This window comes from Phascolarctos cinereus, unplaced genomic scaffold, assembly GCF_003287225.1.
Source record: "Phascolarctos cinereus isolate Bilbo 61053 unplaced genomic scaffold, phaCin_HiC Scaffold_4;HRSCAF=312, whole genome shotgun sequence".
In the NCBI taxonomy this organism is placed as follows: Eukaryota; Metazoa; Chordata; class Mammalia; order Diprotodontia; family Phascolarctidae; genus Phascolarctos; species Phascolarctos cinereus.
Window position 1 is genome coordinate 99,494,527 of NW_027555847.1, and position 21,256 is coordinate 99,515,782.

Sequence of the window (21,256 nt, forward strand, 5' to 3'; positions counted from 1 at the left end):
AATAAACCAGAACCTTCCCAATAACATCAAGGGTAAAGAAAGGCTGTCCATTATCAGCAACATTATTCAATTGCATACTAGAAATGCTATCTATAAGAAAAAAGAGGGAAAAAAGAAATTGAAGGAATTAGAATACACAACACAGAGGAAAATACCACTCTTTACAGATGATATGATACTTAGAGAATCCTTGAGTATCAATTAGGTTGCTCAATGGATAGAGTGCTGGGCCTGGAATCAAAAAGATTCATTTTCCTGAGTTCACGATAGGCCTCAGAGAATTCCTAGCTATGTGACCCTGGGCATGTCACTTAACAATGTTTGCCTCACAAAGAATTGGGAATCGAGAGGATGCCCATCAATTGGGGAACGGCTGAGCAAGTTTTGGTATATGAATGTAATGGAATACTATTGTGCAATAAGAAATGATGAACAGGCTGACTTCAGAAAAACTTGGAAAGACTTATATAGTCTGATGCTGAGTGAAGTTAGCAGAACCAAGAGGACTTTGTACACAATAACAGTCATGTTATGGGATGATTAATATTGTTAAATTGAACCCTTCTCAGCATTACAAGGATCTAAGACATCTCCAGAGGCCTCGGGATGGAAAATGCTGTCCACATCCAAAGAAAGAGCTATGGAAGTTGAATCGCTATCATTTATTTTTACCTTCTGTTGAGTTTTGTTTCACTTTTCTGATGGTTCCTCCTATTGGTTTTAATTTTTACTTACAACTTCACTAATGTGAAAATATGTTTAATAGGAATGTAAATGTAAAGCTTATATCAGATTGTGCGCCATCTTGGGGAGGGTGGGGGGGAGGAAAGGGGAGAAAAATTTTCAACTCGAAAACATATGGAAGTGATTGTTGATAAATCAAACTAAATTAATAAATTTTTTTTAAAAAAACAATGCTTGCCTCAGTTTCTTCATGTATAAAATGAGCTGAGGAAGGAAATGGCAAACCACTTCAGTTTCTTTGCCAGGAGAACCCCAAATGGGGTCATGAAGATTCAGACCTTACTGAAATGACTGAAAAACAAAAGAGAATCAACTAAAAACAAATAGTTGAAACAATTAACAATGTTGGCAAAGTTGCAGGATGTAAAATAAACTTGTATAAATAATCAACATTTCTATATACTACCCACAAAACCCAACAGTAAGAAATAGAAATTATATTTAAAATAATTATAAACAATGTAAAATATTTGGTAGTCTACCTGCCAAGTCCAACCTAGAAAATATATGATTCACAATTACAAAACACTTCCCACATAAATAAAGTCAGATCTAAACAATTAAAGAAATATTAACGCTCATGCAAAGGCCAAAACAATATGATAAAAATGACAACTCTACATCAATTAATACACTTATGCAGTGTCATACAAATCAAATTACCAAAAATTATTTTATGAAACTAGAAAAAATAATAAGAAAAGTCATATATAAGAACACAAGGAAAGAATATCAAAGGAATCAATAAAAATAAAGGTCACGTAAGGTGGTCTAGTATTACTAGATTATATACAAAATGGTAATCATCAAAACAATCTTGTACTTGCTAAGAAATAGAGGGGTAAACAGTAGAATATATTAGGTAAAATACACAGTAGTAAATGATCGTATCAATCTAGTATTTAACAAAGTCAAAGATCTCAGCTTTTGGGACAAGAATTTATTATTTGATAAAAATTGCTTGGAAACTGGAAATGAATTTTACAGAAAGTAGTTATAGACACATCTCATAGGGAATACTGATGTAAACATTGTGGGATCATGATTTAGACATAAAGGGTAATATCATAAGAAAATTAAGAGTCAGAAAATTTTAACTCTCAGATCTATGGATTCAAAAATAATATAAACAAAAAAATGATAAAGAACATTACAGGAAATGAAATAAATAATTTTGATTTTATAGAATGTTTTTAAAAAACGTATTTGCACAAACAAAATCAATGCAAGCAAGATCAGTACGAAAGGAAGAAACTAGAGAAACATTTTTTTTTCTTTATAAATAGTTTCTCTGATAAAAGCATTATTTCCAAAAAAAGAAATATAAGGAACTGAGGAAAATTTGTAAGAGCAAAGTCATTCAAAAGTGATAAATTGTCAAAGAATGTGAACAGGTAGTTTTCTGAAAAAAAAAATCTTGGCTATCTATAGTCATATGAAAACAATTTTCTAAATCACTTTTGATTTTTGTTGTTATTGTTCTGTCACATCCAATTCTTCATGACCCAATTTTGTGTTTTCTTGGCAAAGATACTGGTGTGTTTTGCCATTTCCTGCTTCAGATTAGTTTATGTAGAAATGGTGGTAAATAGGGTAAGTGGCATGCCCAAGTTCACATAGTTACTACTTGTCTGATGCCAGTTTTGAAATCAGCTCTTCTTGCCCTCAGGCCCAGCACTCTATCCACTGTGCCAAGTAGCTATTGATTAAATAAATGCAAATTAAAAAGACTCTGAGGTACTGGCATACACTTATCAGATTGGCTAACATGACAGAAAAGGAAAAAGACAAATGTTATAGGCAATGTGGGAAAATTGGGACAATAATACACTGGTGGTGGAATTGTGGACTAATCCAAGCATTCTGGAGAACAATTTGTAACTATGACCAAAGGGTGATAGATCTGTGTATTCCCTTTGACCCAAGCAATACCACTGCTATGTCTATATCCTGAATAGATCAAAGGAAAAGGAAAAGGACTCATAGAGACAAAAGTATTCATAGCAGCTCTTTTTGTGCTGGCAAAAAAATTGGAAATTGAGTGGCTGCCCATCAACTGATGAATGGCAGAACAAGTTGTAGCATATGAATGTAATGGCATACTATCGTACTATAAGAAATGACGAGTGGAATTGTTTTCACAAAAATCTGGAAAGACTTAAATTACCTGATGCAAAATGAAATGCCCATTGTGCACAGTACCTTGAGGCGAATAATACATTGTACACAGTAACAGCAATATTGAAGGATGATCAACTGTGAATGGCTCAGCTGTATTCCACAATACTATGATCAAAGACAACTTTGAAACACTCATGATGAAAAATGTTATACACCTCCAGTGAAAGACTGATAAAATCTGAATATCTGAATGCAGTTTGAGACATACTTAAAAAAATTCTTTATCTTTTTTTTTGTCTGTGTTTTCTTTTGCAACATGGCTAATATGGGAAAAATATTTTGTGTGATTGACGATGTATAACCTATATCAAATTCCTTGTCTTTTCATGGAGAAAGTATGGGAGGAATGGAGTAGAGAATTTGGAATTCAAAATTTTAAAAAAGAATTTGAATTTTTACATGTAATTGAGAAAAAAAGCAACTTTTCTGAGAGGAATGATTATTTTTAAGTGACATAAAATTAACATAAAAGAGTAAAAAAAATCTACCAAGTAATTTTGGGAAACGGCTATCAGGGATTTAGGGAAATTCAGAAAAAAAAAATTCATGAGTTTAGACCTGATCTGAGCCTTGTGGGAAGTTAGGGATGCTCTTAAGCAGAAGAGAAATGAGTATGTTTTAGGATTAGCAGAGCTCTGTACCAAAGCACAGAGTTTGAAAATGGAATACTGTCAATGGTGATGACCAAGAAGTTCCATTGGACTGAAAAGAGTACATGGGGAAGCATAACGTGAATTAAGAAATAAAAAGTTCACTGAAGCTAGGTTGGACAGGGTTTAGAATAACAAAGAAGGTAATTTGCATTTTGTTCTGGAGGCAGTCAGAAACCACTGAAGAATGAGTTGGTGAGAGATGTGATTTAGGAAAAAATGGTCTGGTAGCTATAATTTGTACTTTGTAACCTTGGCGGGAGATCTGTTTAACCATTTTCTTTTATCTGCCTCAGTCCTACCTTCTCAGCTATCTACATAACAGAAGTTCAGTAGAAAAAAAAAATATTTGGTGTATTTTTTTTCATACAAACAATCTATGGGATGTGGAAGGGGAGATTATTAATTTCCATTAAATCTCTCTATAACCCATTTCCACCCAAACCCAAGTCCAAACAAAATAAAACTAAAAAAATTCCTCAATAGCATTTTTTAAAAATTTTAATTATTCAAGATGATTCACCTCAAAAGGTGAATTTTACTTTGCCTTAAAGTTTGTGTCACCTAAACGTAAATTCAAAGGATCAAATTTGTATGGGAATGATTTAACTGCTGTAGGAAATACATCTTTTACTCTGTTTTAGGTGGCAATCTAAATTTGAGAATTAGATATAAAGTGTACTTGTAGCATAAATTACATTATAATACTAAATATAAGGATTCAAATCAGGATTCTTTGATGGATACAGAAAGAATGATCAACTAGAAAATTTTTAAATCAAGCTACTCTCAGAAGAAAGAGTAACATTTTGGATAATGGAATTTTTGACTATGCTTCTTTTTTAGCATCAATTATTTCATCTTCATTCTTACTTGGTGTTATTTTTATGGCTCAAGGGAATCAAATAATAAAAAAAGGGGGGAAAACAATATTGAGGACAAATTCCAACCATTTAAAATGAACTGTCTTTAACAAAACAATACAAAATATGCAAGCAATCAAATAAACTTCATTAATAAAATACCTAATAGTGAACTGCAATTTATTTATTCAGTCTCATACCAATCAAACTACCAAAAAATTATTTTACAGAGTTAGAAAAAATAATAATAAGATTGATTTGGAATAACAAAGGTCCAGAATATCAAGGGAACTAATGGAAATAAATTTCGGGGAAGGTGGCCTAGATGTTCCACAACTTATTTTGTATTATAAATCAGCAATCATCAAATCTCCTTGGTATTGGCTAAGAAATAAAGTAATAGAGTAATGGAATACGTTAGGTACATAAGATGCAGTAGTCAATGACTATGGTAAACTAGTATTTGATAAACCCAGAGACCCCAGTTTCTGGGATAGGAATTCACTATTTGACAAAAACTGCAGGGAAAACTAGAAAAGAGTGTGGCAGAAACTAGGCATAGACCAAAATCTTATACCATATGCCAAAATAAAATCAAAATGGGTTCATTATATAAATGTAAAGGCTGATACTATAAGCAAACTGGAAGAACAAGGAATAGTTTAACTCTCAGATTTAGGGAGAACAAAAGAATTCATGAACAAACAGGAGAAAGAGAACATTACAAAATGCAAAATGGATAATTTTGATTACATTAAATTAAAAACATTTTGCACAAACAAAGCCAATGCAACCAAGATTAGGAGGGATGTAGAAAACTGGGAAAGAATTTTTACAGCCAGTGTCTCTGAAAGGAGCCTCATTTCTAAAATATACCAAAAACTAAGTCAAATTTGTAAGAATGCAAGTCCTTCCTCAACTGATAAATGGTCAAAGGATATGAACAGGCTGTTTTCAGATGAAGAAATTAAAGCCATCTATATTCATATAAAAATGTTGTGAATCACTGTTGATCAGAGAAATGTAAAGTAAAATAACTCTGAAGTACTGTATAACACCCATCAGATTGGCTAACATGACAAAATAGTTAAATGATAAATGTTGGAGAAGATGCAGGAAAATTGGAACATTAATGTATTGTTAGCGGAGTTGTGAACTGATCCAACCATTTTGGAGAGCAATTTGGAACTATGCCCAAAAGGCATTGTACCCACTTTGAACTTATTTTGCTATAGGGTACAGCTCATTTTATAGATGAAGAAACTAAGGCAAACAAATTCAAATTTTTTCCTGGGGTCACATAGCTAGCAAATATCAGAGGCTGGATCTAAAATCAGATCTTCACAACTCCAGGCTCAGAGCTTTATCCACCATGCCACCTAGTTGCTGGGATCCACAGAGATGCAGAAATCCTCCTGATGTTTTGAGTTCTGATATGCTTCATTAGTTATAAAGATTTTTGAAATAAGCCAAGAACCCCTGAGATTTATGCAAGAATATCACAAAACAGCTGATGCCATTTTCATAATTTTTGACACACCTGATGATTCTAACTGGAAGAGACCCAGCAGCCCCTTTGTTTCTTGATAATAAAAATATAATATTTTTTAAAGAATGAAGACAACTTACTGAAACTATTTCCCTAATTGATTTATAGAATTTAATTCATATTGAAATGCTTTCAGAATTACTAAACTATCAGTGGATTTTTATTCATCTCTTAGGTTTTTTTGTTTGTTTTTAATATAGAAACTACTGCAACTGTTAGAAAGGGACACTAGCTTCTTAAGTGTTTGAACTGTTAGTTCAATAATTAATTATTCTGAAGACTATTAGAGGTGGTTTAAACTCTAGGGTGCCATAAGTTAACTAAATTATAGTTACATGCAATAAAATTCTTGATTTTGTTATCAGAGATAATATACCACCTGATAGAAATATATATGAAGAAATCAAAGATGAATTTTATCATATTCCTCTACAGACATGACAAAATGTATTATAATAGAAATAATATTCAGTTTTCTCTTAAAAACAACAAAAAATAAGATCTATGTATCAACAGTAAAGAATCATTTTGTTTGTTATTTTGAGTTTTGTTTTATATATATGATATCTTTATATACCATTGTTTGCCAAGAAGAGTGTGGGAACAATACTGGACTAAAAGTCAGACAAACTATGTTGTAGTCCTACTTGTGTCAGCTATCAGACCTAAATCCATGGGTAAGTCGTTGAACTGCTATAAACCTACTTCTTTATTTGACAAATGGAGACCACAATATTTGCTCTTTCTTTCAAATATTTTCATTTTTAACGAAACAATTTGGACTTGTTGGCACTTAGGACCATGGTGCAGGTGATTGTCAATAACCCAATATTCATAATCTCATCAACTTAATAATAACCCAAAGCTCTTCTGGCTAGATGTTTCCCACATGACATTTTATGGCCTTGTCTTTTTTCTATTCCTTGCTGACCTCGCTTGTTATTTCAGTCATTTAAACTGCAATGAGCATGGTTAAACACAAAGCGTAATTGTGTTAGTTGAACACATAAAATTCAAAACCAATTGATGTATGCAGTATAAAGAGCAACATCCCTTTCACTGCTCAGTTCCAGCTACTAAAAAGGAAGGGGAAAAGGAGGAAATTGCTGATTGACTTTGGGCTTCTATTCTTTCAAGGCTGGGTATGGCATCTGGAAGTTCAACTTCTTAATATGTTTTATTTTTCTGTCTCTAACTAAAAGAAGTTCAAAGAACAGAGGATGATAGCTTTTATCCATTATACTTGCCAAGGAAACAGGTGAGTGGCCCAGCAAGGTATGATGAAAGTCACTCCAGAAGTTCACATGCAATGAACTTGGTGAGAGTTGTACCAATTAGGCTCTTACAAGGATCACCACTTTTATATTCCCTGGCTCTGTTGTTTATCACTCTGGATTGGTAAGCAGCAGTATAGCAGACAAAGCCCAGAGGAGAGGAAGAGAAAACTCATAAAATGTTACAGGATCTAGACAAGAGAAAATCCTAGGAGATCATTTGGCATTTATAGCAATCCCAATCCCAATCTGTATCTCCCTGCATCATTCAAAACTCTATATATCACTCTTTTATTTGGCATCATGTCCACAATCCACTCAATCCACAACAGTGTCTATTTATCAACATGACATTAATGATAGAGTTGTGCTGTTATATAGGGAAATTGTATCCATAATGTGACAGAGAGAGTCTGAAAACATGTCAAATATGATAACCGCTAAATACTTTTGAAGACTGATGTGGAAGTCAATGATACTGTCAGGAGGAACTAATAAATCATTTCTAAGTAACATAAAGTATTGGGCAAGAAACCGAAGGCCTAGAAGCACAGGGGATATTTTTTTTTAATTGTTATTGAAAATTGAAGTCATAAGCTTTTTAAGAAAAAAATTTAAAAAAGAGCTGGTTAAAAAGATGGCATACTGATTGTGTCTCTGAACAGGATTTGAATTTCTAGGTCATTGATTTTAAAAATTCAAAATAATGATGGAAACTTTTTTCCCCAGGGACAAAATGGCAAGAACGATTTTTTTACAACTACAAAACATATAAAATACTTGGGAGTCTACCTACTAATGTGAATGTAAGATCTGTATGAATACCACTACAAAGCATGGTTTGCAGAACATAAAACAGACCTGAATTATTGGAGAAATATTAACTGCCCCACACAGGACACATCAACATAATACAAATGACAATGCTAAGTTAGTTTATTGTTATTATATTCATCACTGTAATTATTAGCAGTAAATAATAATAATAATAATAATAATAATAATAATAATAACAACAACAATAATAGTTAGCATTTATGTAATGCTTACTATGTGTCAGGCACTATACTGCTTTACAAATATCTCATTTGATCCTCACAACACTTCTTTGAGGTAGATGCTTTATTGTCCCCATCTTATAGTTGAAGAAACTGAGGCTAACAGAGGTTAAGTGACTTGCCCAAAAGTGACACAGTTATTTAATATATGAACTCTGGTCTTGACTTCTACACTCTACTCACTGCACCAGCTAGTTTCCTGTTTGCATAGTAAGTGTCATAACAATCAAACTACCAAGGGATTACTTTGTTGACCTAGAAAAAATAATAACAAAATTCTTCTAGAGAAACAAATGATCAAAACTAATTAGGGAAATAATGTGAAAAAAAATTGGACCTCAAAATACATTACAAATCAGTAATGATAAACTGATAAAGGCAGGTAGGGAAGTAAAGAGGGAGGAAGGGAGGGTAGGAGGGAAAGAGGGAGAGAGAGATAAGAGATGCCAAAGTAAATAAAACCAGTTGTCTATTGTTTAATAAATGCAAAGACCTCAGCTACTAGAATAAGATTTCAATTTTCAGAAAATCTGCTGGAAAAACTAGACAGCAGTCTAACAAAATTTAGGTTAGACCAACTGTTTCCACCATACACCAAGATAAGCTCCAAATGGATACATGAACTAGATATTAGAGGCTACATTATAAATAAATTAGAAGAACAAGGAAGAAATTCCCTTATATATCTATGGAGAGGGCAAAAGATACAGAGAGAGGTTCACAAAAGATGAAATGAACAATTTAGATTACATGAAATTGAGAAGGTTTTTTTTTTTTTGCAAAAATTCTTCACTACAGCTAAGATAACAGTGGAAACAATTGCTAGGGGAAATTATTTTCAGTAAGTTTCTCTGATAAATGAGTCAATTATAAGTTAATTAAGGAAATTATTAGATTTTTTAAAATAAGACCAATTCCACAATTCATAAGTGATCAAAGAAAGTTTCAATCAATGAAGAAATAGAAGCTACTTATAGTCATGTGGGAGAAAAAAAAACTGTTTCAAATCATTAATAATTAAAGAAATGCAAAATAAAAGAACTCAGGGTTATATTTCCTACCCATTGAATTGGCCAAGTTAATTTTTAAAATATGGCAAATGTTAGAGTTGTTTTGGGAAAACAGGCAAATTGATGTGCTATGGCTGAAGCTCTGAATTGGACAAAACATTCTAGAAAGAAATTTTGAATGATGTCTCCCATTTAGGAAACTCTAAATAGCCTTTGAGTCAGGGATGCAAATGACATTTCTACAACCACACATATCAAAGAAAAAGAAAAAAAAAAGGTCATAAATATGAGGTTTAAAAGAGATATTTTTGTTTTAGCAAATAATTGGAAAATATGGGGGAAGTCCATCATTTGGGAAGTGACTGGACAAATGTCAGTATATGTATATAATGGAAAACTATTTTCTAAAGAAATGATGAGAGAATTGGTTTCAGATAAATATGAATTAATGTGAAGTGGATGATCATGATTATATTAAATTTAAAAGTTTTTATGCACACACACATACACATGCAAAAAGAAAACAAAAAAAAACAAACAAATAACAAAATACAGGCAAGATTAGAAGGAATGTAGAAAGCTGGGGAATTTTTTTTGTTTTTATAGCAAGTGTCTCCAATGGGTCATTTCTCAAATATATGGAGAACTGAGGCTAATTTATAAGAATGTGCATCATTCCACAATTGATAAATGGTCAAAGTATATGAACAGGTAATTTTCACATGAAGACATCAAAGCTATCTACAATTACATGAAAAATACTCTAAATGATTATTAGAAAAATACATATTAAAACAGCTCTGAGGTACCACCTCACATCTATCAGATTGGCTACTATGACAGAAAAAGTAAATGATGACTTTTTGAGGGGATATGGGAAAGTTGGGACACTAATGTACCATTGGAAGTATGAACTTATCCAACTATTAGGAAGAACAATTTGAAACTATGGCTAAAGGATTATAAAACTGTGCTTACACTTTGCCTATGTTGTGTGTTTGTGTGTTTGTATGTGTGTGTGTGTATCCATACATACATACCTATTATACCACTATACTATAGCTATACTGCTAAGTCTGTATCCCAAAGAAATTAAAAAAAGGAAATAAACCTATTTGTACAAAAAATATTTATAGCTACTCTTTATATGATGATGAACAATTGGAAATTGAGCAGTTTCCCATGAACTGGGTAATGGTTGAACAAGTTGCGGAATTTTATTGCAATGGAATACTATTGTGCTATAAGAAATGATGACCAGGGTGCTTTTTTTTGGGGGGGGAATAGAAAGATTTACATGAACTAATGTGGAGAGAAGAGAGCAGAATAGGAGTATGTCACACAAAGTAGCAGGAATATTGTAGAATAATTAATTGTGAATGACTCAGCTATTCTCAGCAATACAATGATCCAAGACAATGCCAACGGACTCATGATGAAAACTCTATCTACATGCAGAGAAAGAACCAATGGAATCTGAATGCAAATAAAACTATACTTTCACTTTTTTTCCTTTTTTTCTTTGTGTTTTCTTTGATAACATAATCAGTGCAAAAACAAGTTGGTTTAGTTTTGTCTTTGTTTTTATTTTATTTTACAACTTTACATATATAACCTATATTGAATTGCTTGCTTTTTCAGGAAGAGGGGAGTGAAGGAGGGAGAGAATTTATAAGTCAAATTTTAAAAAAAAAAGAATGTTAAAAATTGCTTTTACATGTCATTGAAAAAATACAATATTATTTTAAAAAAGGAAGGGAAATTCATCTCAACCTGATAATATTCCTTGGATAGTACTAAGTAAATTTCAACTAGTATCTCCTTGGATTCTCCATTGTCTTAACTCTATGTGTGCCACCATTTATCTTTCTGCAACATGATGGAGGTATTGTAACTCAATTTTATACTACATGTTTATATCCTATATTGGTATTTCCCTTATGGCAATTTGGAAGATACCTTCCTCCATTCATCACTTTCAAAAAGATACTAAAAGCCTTGACCAGATTGGAGAAATACTGAACTTTCATCAATAAAACATGACAAAAAACATATCCTGAGATAGGTTACTTCAGCAAAGAGTGAATTGCAATTATTTCTATTGATTCATTTGACTTCAATTTCAGAAAGAAACATTTTATAACTTTGTCCCTGAATTCCTTCCATACCATTTATTTGGAGTCTATGGTCCCCTATGTACTGACTACACTAAATAAAAATTTAGTACATCTATCACTACCTTAATTGTTACTAACTTTACTTCCCTAAATATCTGTTCATTTTATTACATGAAAAAGCACATTCTCTTTCTGTCACCTCAGGAGCTAACCTAGTAATTTTTCACATTTTCTAGGGATTTTTTTTTCTCTTCTATATTCCAACCTAACTTTGACTCCTACTGAAAGAAAAGTGTAAATTATGTGGTGAATATATGGCTATTCCTCGTTGACTACCAACATCTTCATCTTACCATCTGGAGTTCACAAACCTTCTCTACCCTCTAGTTCTAAACTGTCTTTTTTAACATGAACTGCTCATCTTCTTAGCTCACAAATGATTCATTAAAGCCACTATACACACACAAATGAGTATATGCTCTTCTTTTTCCTTTAAAAGGACACAAGCTAAAGTGTAAAAGTAAATTTTTCCTTAAATCACAATTTAGGAACATTAATTAGTAATTTTTTTTCTGGGATATGGTTTATAATGAAGTCTGTTGTATATTTTGTTGTTGTTCAGTTGTTTCAGTCATGTCCAACTCTGTGTGACACCATTTAGGGTCTTGGCAAAGATACTGGAGTGGTTTGCTATTTCCTTCTCAAGCTCATTTTACAGATGACAGACTGAGGCACACAGGGTTCAGTGACTTGCCCAGGGTCACAGATCTAGGAAGTGTCTGAAACTAGAATTGGATCCTGAAAGATGAGTCTTTTCGACTTCCAGCCCAGCACTCCATCCACTGTACCACCTAGCAAACTGCTAGTTGTATATAAAGAAGTATGTATAAAGATGTATCACATTTTTAGATGTGTTATTCCTGGGATTTTTTCTGTGTTAGTGCACACGGACTTTGTTTATCTGTAATTTGCATTTAAGTTCTAAAACATTGTTGTTTTATAATGTCTTGATATATACCATTTAATTTTGTGTGTGTGTGTGTGTGTGTCATGATGGCTTTTGAGAAGTGCGGTAATTATTTGGTTGTTACACTGCTTCCTAGGTGAGCTGTTTTGGATAGTAGAAATCTAATGAATTCTAATTTTTCCCCTCCCTTTTTGATTTTACTCTAATATTCTTTATCGTTTATTGAATATTTGAATTGTTAGCTTTATTCTTTTGCTCAGTGTGTTCATAGCTTTCTATGGTTACCTTTTCTTCTTGACAATCTGTTCTACTCCTTTTCTTTTAGCCTCTTTAATTTTATTAAGCTTTACAGTCATATCACCCATACCATTTCTTTGTCTTGGGTTATTACATAATAATTTCATTTAAGCTTTACCCTGTAATTGTCTTATCCATATAACCGATTCATTTTGTTAGTATGAATCCTTTGTAACCTACATAATGTCTTAACTGGTTTTCAACTCAGTCAATGCGAGCTTAGCTTCTTACTTTTTTTTTTTTCTCTCTGTTGAGGTATCCTTAATGAAAGTTCACTCCACTTGAAGTTTCAAATTTCCTTCATCTCACTACAATTAGCCATCCAATCATTTGGAAACTGCAATGCAATCTGGGATAGGGAAGGCAGAATGAGGGTGGGCTGGGAGTTGTCAAAGAAGTGAAATATCAGTCAAATAGTATATGACTTAATGTCTCTTTCTTTGCTCAAGTGGGTATTGTCTTGCTAGAATTCCCTTTCTTCTCATTTAATCAGTATTTTTTTTACTATCTTTGGCAAAATGCTTGCCCTTTTTTTTCTATCTAGGTTTGATAAGAACTTTTCACTTTGTCCTTTTACTGTGAGTCCTACCAGACTTGTCTTCCTTCACAGCAGTTTCATAATGCTACTCTTCTAGCCAAAAGGATTGCCTCTACCCATACAAAATGTAACGGACATTTCCAGTCAGAATCTTCTACACATTCTAAGATTTTGTTTGTTCCATTCTCATATACTTATCACATTCTATCTTACATTAAAATTGAACACACATAACATAGCCTTTACTATATTTTAACTTCATGGAGGGAGTGTGTATGTATGTGTGTGTACCCATACATTTGTATATATAAGAACACATAGGTATATATGTTAGAAACAAGCAATTTTTATATAATTAATACTGAATAAGTACTATTTGACTTGGTTAAATATCTTGAAAGGGAATTATCTATAAGACATTCTGAGAGGCAAACTGGTATTGGGGATACAGAGCTACCATCTGAAGTCAAGAAATTCAAATACTGCCTGACATCAGCTTGACGACTTCTCACTGCCTCCTCACCACCAAACACTCTAAGTTGTGAAATCCCACATTAATGAAATCACAAGTATGCAATGTATAGGGACAGTAGAGAAGGAAGAGATGAAGGAAGGAAGGAAATATGGAGGAAGGAAAGGAGAAAGGAAAATTTTATGAATGCTAAAAATATTAGATAGTCATTAGAGGGAATTATGGTCAGTTTTGAATGGTAGCTACATAAAGATAGAGTTTTTAGTGAGAAAGATGTGGGGTTTGATCATTAACTGAACACCTAGAGCCTCAGTTCACTTAATTTTTTTCTTCAACCAAAAATATGGTTTTAGTCTCTATAGTCTTTTTTTCATAAAGCATTCTCATTTCCCCTTAATTCATGTTCAATAAACACCTCCTCCACTCACTCCCATTTTTTTGAAATGATGAAAAAGATTCCATCAAAAAAAAAAACTGATCCAACAAAGGTTACACAGTATATACCCCACCCCTAAACTAATAATATAGAGATGTGCTTCATTATCACTTCCATGAGACGAAGATCATTTATCATAATGTAATTCATCAGTGTTTAACTGCCTTTTAATATGTGATTTACAGTATCATTGTCATTGCCTACATTATTCTCTTGGTTCTGTTTTCTTCACCTTCTATCACTTAACACCATTTTTTTTTCATGTTTCTCTGAATTCCTTATAGTCATTAATCCCTATGATAAAATAGCATTTCATTACCTTCATGTACTGGATTTTGTTCAGTTTTTCTCCACGCTTGCTATGTAGTAAGCTAAACACTGGATAATACCCATAACCTCATTAGATGAAGTAATATCAACAAAAATCAGAATATTGAAGGAAGATAAGAAATCAAAAATGATATCATAAAGGGATTTGTATAACTATGAGAGCAGGGAAGTGAAAGCATCAAGATAAGACATGATATGAACTAGGAGAATTATAATGATTTTTGTGTCTAACTTATTTACATCTCTACCACAGGTTAAACTGCTTCTCAGCCTTTTAGGTAAAGTCAAGGTTAGTGCTCCACAGCGATTGTTTTTCCTGTTATTTTACCATTGAAATAGTAGGGGACTAAGGAGTTAACAAAAGATATGTTATCATAGGGATTTAACCAAGGTATTTGCAATTTGCTTTCCTGGCAAACATAGCTACTGGGATTCAAATCAAATTAAGATACAGTCATTCTGATGAATTGATGACTCCCACACAGACATTTAGGAGATGGGCTGAAAGATGGTTTCTTTCCACTCCCAACTGCTATTTTTCCAGTTGAGAAGGAGGTCAGATTCAGAAGGGATCATCAAATTGAAGCTGCTAATTGAATTTACTACTGCATAATTAAATGCTTAAAGTAAATTTTCAATCAGGTATGGAAAGTATAATTGCTAAATTTAGTTTGGAATGCTAATGCTAATCATGGGTCTGAGGTAAGATTAATCTCACCTACTTCACACCTTGATAGCCACATCTGCCTGTGGTTTATGGCATTTCAATAGACTCTAAACATTGCCAGTTTAATTCTATAGCATCTAGATATTACCTGAACTGGGATAAAAATTGGCTCAGTCTCTTGGGTCATTGTTATTCAACACAAATAAAGTATTCTACAAGATTTCACCCCACAGACAAGTACTATTTCAAAGTGGTAAAGAATAGGTATCTATTGAATTACTGAATTGAACTGATGAGACATTCTTCATACAGAGATTCCTAATTATTTATTCCAGCTTTCATAATTTTCAACAATCAGTAAGTTATTATTACTGATGAATTTGAATTATTAATTTTTGAAAGAGTATGGAAGAGGATTTTCATTATGCTAAGGAAGATGTAAAATACGTTAGAAGGATGTATGAAGGAGAAGAAATAACTAAAAAAAGTCACGATAGCTGTATGAAATTGCAAAGTAGAAAATACAAGTAAATAAACATGCCAATAGTCAGATCTGGTGTAGTATATTATTGCATATATGACCTCAATAATCTAAAATTCCTTCAATACAACAAGGAACTATAGGTTTATGAACTTATACTATTATTGTAGTGAAGAGGTAGCAATATGGTGAATATATGAGCTATCTATTTATGTATAAATAGACATAATCTTGGACCAGCTAATGACTTGCTTTCCTGACCTTTCAAAACTCACACTGTTATAACCTCCAATCCCCTTTAACTAAAAAGGAAAAAAAAATACTGATCCAAAGAACTCAGACCTATATTTGTGGACTACAAGTTAATACTAGATGTTGAGGACACAAAAGAAATCCCAAAACACTGTTCACTCTCTCTTCTCTTGCCAATCAGGAAGATAGCCAAAAAGAAGGGAAAAAAAAAAAACCTTGTCATATAATGTTTTATTGAGTGGACCCCCATTTCCAGCTATGATGCCAAAACAGTCAAAATGCCTGTCTTCACCATATCTTTAAAAAGCTGGAACCAGTTACAGAATCTCTATGTATGCTCCAAAATCCTTATGGGGATATTATCAACCCGGGACTAAGCACAAGTTAAAACTGACTAGGATCTTTGTTCAGTTTCATCACTACAAATGTCACCTTCTGGACAAGAAGGAAGGAAGACAAGTATAACCTTTCTTTTTCTCAGGAGATGCTCTGCTTTCTCTTGTTTGCCTCCTTCTGCTCCTGGCTAAATGTGTTATCTCAGATTAGTCTAATTTCTCCAATAATGTTAATAGCTGGGTGGGGGTAAGGATATAGAGAGAAGGCCTCTCTCCACCATCTCTCTCAAGGTGATATCCTCTCAGGTATGTAGCTCTAACTCTCTAATTCTCCACCTCATTGAATCACTGCTACACTGGCTTGCTGTTTCTACATGCAGCCTAAGAAGTATATATGACTTTTTCAATCAATCAAAAGATTTTTCCTATGAGTCATCATTTTCTTTTCATCTAATACTCCAGTCCTTTCAAATCAAATAAAACCTTGTCCATACATTGTGATGAGGTTATAATAAAATTCCTCAATATTTAGTGTAGTTTAATAAATTAAGGAGGATGTAAAACTTTACCCTTTCAATATGCTAGAGCATAAGGCTAAATTCCATAAGAAGAAAACCAGTAAAAATAAATTTGAAGTAATACACATTGGGTTAAAAAAAATCACCTTCATGAATATAGGATTGTCTCAACGTGATCTAGGGCTTTAAATGGACCATAAACTCAATATATAACTCAGTAGCATCATACGGCAAGAAAACAAACAAACAGCTACTTATGATAAATGAAAAGAAGCATAGCTTCTGACAATAAGGAGATGCTAGGCCCTCTTTCTTCTCTCCTAGTCAAACATCTGCTATGATATAGTGCACAGTTTTGGTTATCACATTGATGAATTTCAGAGCACCCACAGGAGGGTAAGCATAATAGGTAAATGTAGAGGGCCGGCTTTGGGGAGTTGGAGGGCTTAGGCCAGCCCAGGTCTTACCTGCAACTTGTACTAAGCCTGACCGCTCACCACCCCTCCCCGTTCCCTCTCTTGAGAACAGGATGCAGGAAGGGAGGAAACGGATGGGGTACAGGACAGGACGCGGGAAAGAATGTAACAGACAAGGTACAAGGAAGTAAGGAAATCACTTAATTAGATTTGTACTTTTCATGAATAATAATGTTACTATTGCTTGATCCGGTACTATATAAGCCCGAGCCCTCAGATCAATAAACAGAGTTTGTTCTTCACTGCTCTCACCTGGCCCGTGATTCTTTCTCTCTTCACACTCCGCTGGCATCAGATCACAGCCAGGACGCAGGCGCTCCCGGCATTTGGCGCCCCAACAGGGACCTGAAAGGAAGGCTTTCCACGTCAGAGTGGCCCTGGACAAGGTGGGCTGTTTGGCCAACAGCCCTAGAAAAGAAGCTGCGGTCGTCAAGAGAAGACGCTAACAAGGTAGGGCGATAATTTTTCTATACAGTTTTTTTTTTTTATTTTCACTAGGTTAAACAGGGATTAAAAAGAGACTGCCACTTTTCCGGGTCTCAGATTTAAAGTGAAAGCAAACTGCACAGGTGGGAAAGCAAACCGCAGAGGCGGACAAACGAGACTACGAGACTACGTCTTTTGAGCGTCTTCAAAAGCGAAAGTAAACTTCAGAACGAGACTGCCGCTTTTCAGCTTCTCTGATTTAAAGGGTAAGTAAGCCGCACTGGCTAAGTAGTGTTCTATAAGATAGTTAGCTAATATGGGGCAGAGCTCGTGAGCAGAACACAGAGACAGACAATATTATTTGAAAGTATTCAAATACAGGGGACACAACTAGAATTTTAGCATGCAAATAAGAACATTGTCTTTCTTTAAATTGTCAACTGCATCTTTGCCATTTCTATTGAGAACAAACCAAGTGCCATTCTGCTACTGAAATCTCTGCATAAGATACCTGTACTGTCCAACCATTGCATTGCCAAGACTGTACTAATGCCAACTTTGATTACACTAGGAAATGGCAGTGCTCACTCTTAGTGGTGTTGCAATTTTCACATAATTGGTATTTTATTGATTATTGTTTAAAATAATAGTACTATATGAGAACTTAATGATTATATCTTGGAATTATTTTGTATAGAAAATATACTTAGAAAAGTGGTTACCATGCTGCTGTCCTGTTCTTGTTAAAAAGACCCATGTCATAAATATTCAGGACATTGGCAGCTGATCACATTTACAAAGTCAGTGTGTAAGTGAAATTATTACTCCCTCCGTAATGTCTTATGGACAAGCAGGAGCTGTGATGTGAAGCCACACTGTATTTCCCATTTTATATATGTCTCCCTATTTGATTTTATTCAAGTTACAGTACATTCTGAAAAAGTTGGCCTTAAGTGTGTGTCATTGTGGCATGCAAAGAATTATGATTACTTTACATTAAATGTTAGAATTTGTAGTCGTTATGACATATTAAATTTTGTGGTTTTCAAGAGTCTCAAAGAAAATTGTATATTAACATTTTTTGTCAGCCATCACATTTCCAAACAGAAAAAAAAAAAAAAAACAAAGGTAAATGTGATATTAACCGAAATCAGTGGTTAAGGGGATTTCATTTTAGATCCTTTTTAACAATCAAAGAAAATGGGACATTTGCCTTATATACATATAAAAAAAGTTTTATTGAAGTTAGAGCTAAAATAGCATACTTAATTTTATAGCTTTTGTAGATACATGTCCTTTGCAACCTTCCATTCATTTCAGATCAGTTTGTAAATCAAGAGTTCTATCTTATGGTAATTCTAGAAAAATAAAGCTTGTATCATTTTATCTACAACCACCATTTAGGTAACTTGAACATTACATTGGAATTCAAAAAAGAGGAAAATTACTTAAGAAGCTAAGTATAAATAATTAGAAAACAAATCAACTTGTTTTCTTAATCAGGTGGAGGAAACTTCAAGGGTAGGAGTAAATAAACTCTCTGCTTTAGAAATTTGACATGAGCAGTTTGTATGTTAAACACAGTCTAATGCACTGTATGTATACTAAAATTTCCAGTAAATGTAGCTTGTAAATTTTCTGAATCAGCTCCTTAGTACTAGTTATAATATAGCTAAAATCTTAATATATTTTACAGTATATAAAAGGCTATAACTTCATAAGTCCTTTTTAACATATCTTTGATAGAACTTTTTGATTTAAAAAATTATTCATTCTGACTTTGTTAGAATATTAATAGCAATATTTTTAGGCTTTCATTTGTCCTGGTGGTTTTGGGAGGGATTTGCAAGCAAATTAAACAAGTGAAGTGGGAAAGGGGACATTTATTTGTCTTTGAATATTTAGAAATAGATTTTTACCCTTGCCCAACAAAACCCTCTTGAATTCAGTAGATAACTAAAGAAATTTTTTTGCTTTGCTGCAGAGTTCTATTGCCTAACTCCCCTCTTGTATTAGAAAATCCAGCATAAATTTGTCATAGCCTGGTCAGTAGTTAAAACAACATTTCAGAGTTGAAAATAATTTTTATTAATTAAACCATTATGGAATCTTTTTTTTAATGACAGATAGGAAACTTAGTTATTTCTGTGTTTTCTGCCAAGAAGCATAGCCTTAAACACATTTCTATACATACCTGATTTCTTAGCTACTTAAACTTATGCTGTTCTAAACATTACTTAATCATATTTAGTTGGCTATTTTTCTACTGAACAATTACACAATGTTAGGGGAGTCTTATTCTAAAATTCCTTTATTGCATATCAATGTGTGATTCATGTTTTTTAAGTGTAATTACAATGTATGTGTCAGAGTATGTGCAAAAAAAAGTGGAGGAAAGATGAATATCATATGAAGACAAGCAGATATTTGGATTAGTTACATTTTTTAAGAAGGACATAAGCAATACCATTTCTTGTTTTGCTTTAATATTCTTGGCAATCCAAGACACCTCAAGACTGACAATGGTCCTGCCTATACTAGCAGGAATTTTGCACAATTTTGTCTCACCTATAATATCACTCACTCTACTGGCATCCCGTACAATCCTACTGGACAAGCCATTGTTGAAAGGTGCAACAAGGATATTAAAATACTCCTTGATAGACAGAATAAAGAGGGAATAGAAAATAGGGTAAGAAGGAGATTGGATCAGGTAATATATACCAAAAATTTAAAAAGGATATTGGACCAGGTAATACATACCATAAAATTTTTAACACTAGATGATCAGGGATGTACTACTGCACAAAAACATTTTGCAGGGCAAAAGAACAGGTTGTTAGATGAGCAACCAGATGTCACAGTAATGTGGAAGGATCCAAAGATGGATAATTGGGATGGTCCAGTAAAATTACTAATCTGGGGTCGAGATTATGCTTGTATTTTTCCAGAACATGCAGGAGAACCAGTCTGGGTTCCTGAGATGAACATCTGCACCTGTCAGCATACTGACCAGAGGGATAGAGACCCTGAGCATCAAGGGAAAAACTGGTCGGAGAGACAAGCGGAGGAGGAAGGCGAGACCGAGAAGACGAAGAGCCAATAATATGCTGACTGTCCTTTTTGCAATGATGACTGTCGCAGATGGCTCCATGATGGAGTCATGATTACATTGGACTTATATGCCTTACCCCACCTTGGGTTAAACCTGTAACTTGACCACTATACTTTTGTTTGTGTAACTCCCTATTTGCTTTCTAATACTACCAATGTAACTCCTGATCAAATATTGAATAGGCTTCAGGGCGCTTGGCATTCCAAAAATATAACATGGATGGTATTGATCCTCAAGATATTGTTTATAAGCTGTTGTACTATATCAAGCAACTTAACACTTTCCAGAATATTTCAAGTTTGCTGTTGCATTTCGTACCCTGATAGTATTCTTGTTACTCTTGAGTTTTCTCCTGATGTGCATCCCACGTTCTCAAGCTAGAACAGAAGAAAGGGGGAGATGTAGAGGGCCGGCTTTGGGGAGTTGGAGGGCTTAGGCCAGCCCAGGTCTTACCTGCAGCTTTTACTAAGCCTGACAGATGTGAAACTCAGGATGTCGGC

The 21,256-nt window shown here is 33.6% G+C and overlaps 1 long non-coding RNA gene across 1 annotated transcript; it reads left to right on the forward strand.

Annotated features, from left to right (window-relative positions):
- The first annotated feature begins 17,506 nt into the window (after positions 1 to 17,506).
- Positions 17,507 to 21,047, forward strand: LOC110219112 (uncharacterized). The gene is made up of 2 exons (XR_002327520.2): positions 17,507 to 17,665; positions 20,593 to 21,047. It is a non-coding gene; the product is annotated as an uncharacterized LOC110219112 (long non-coding RNA).
- Positions 21,048 to 21,256: the final 209 nt, after the last annotated feature.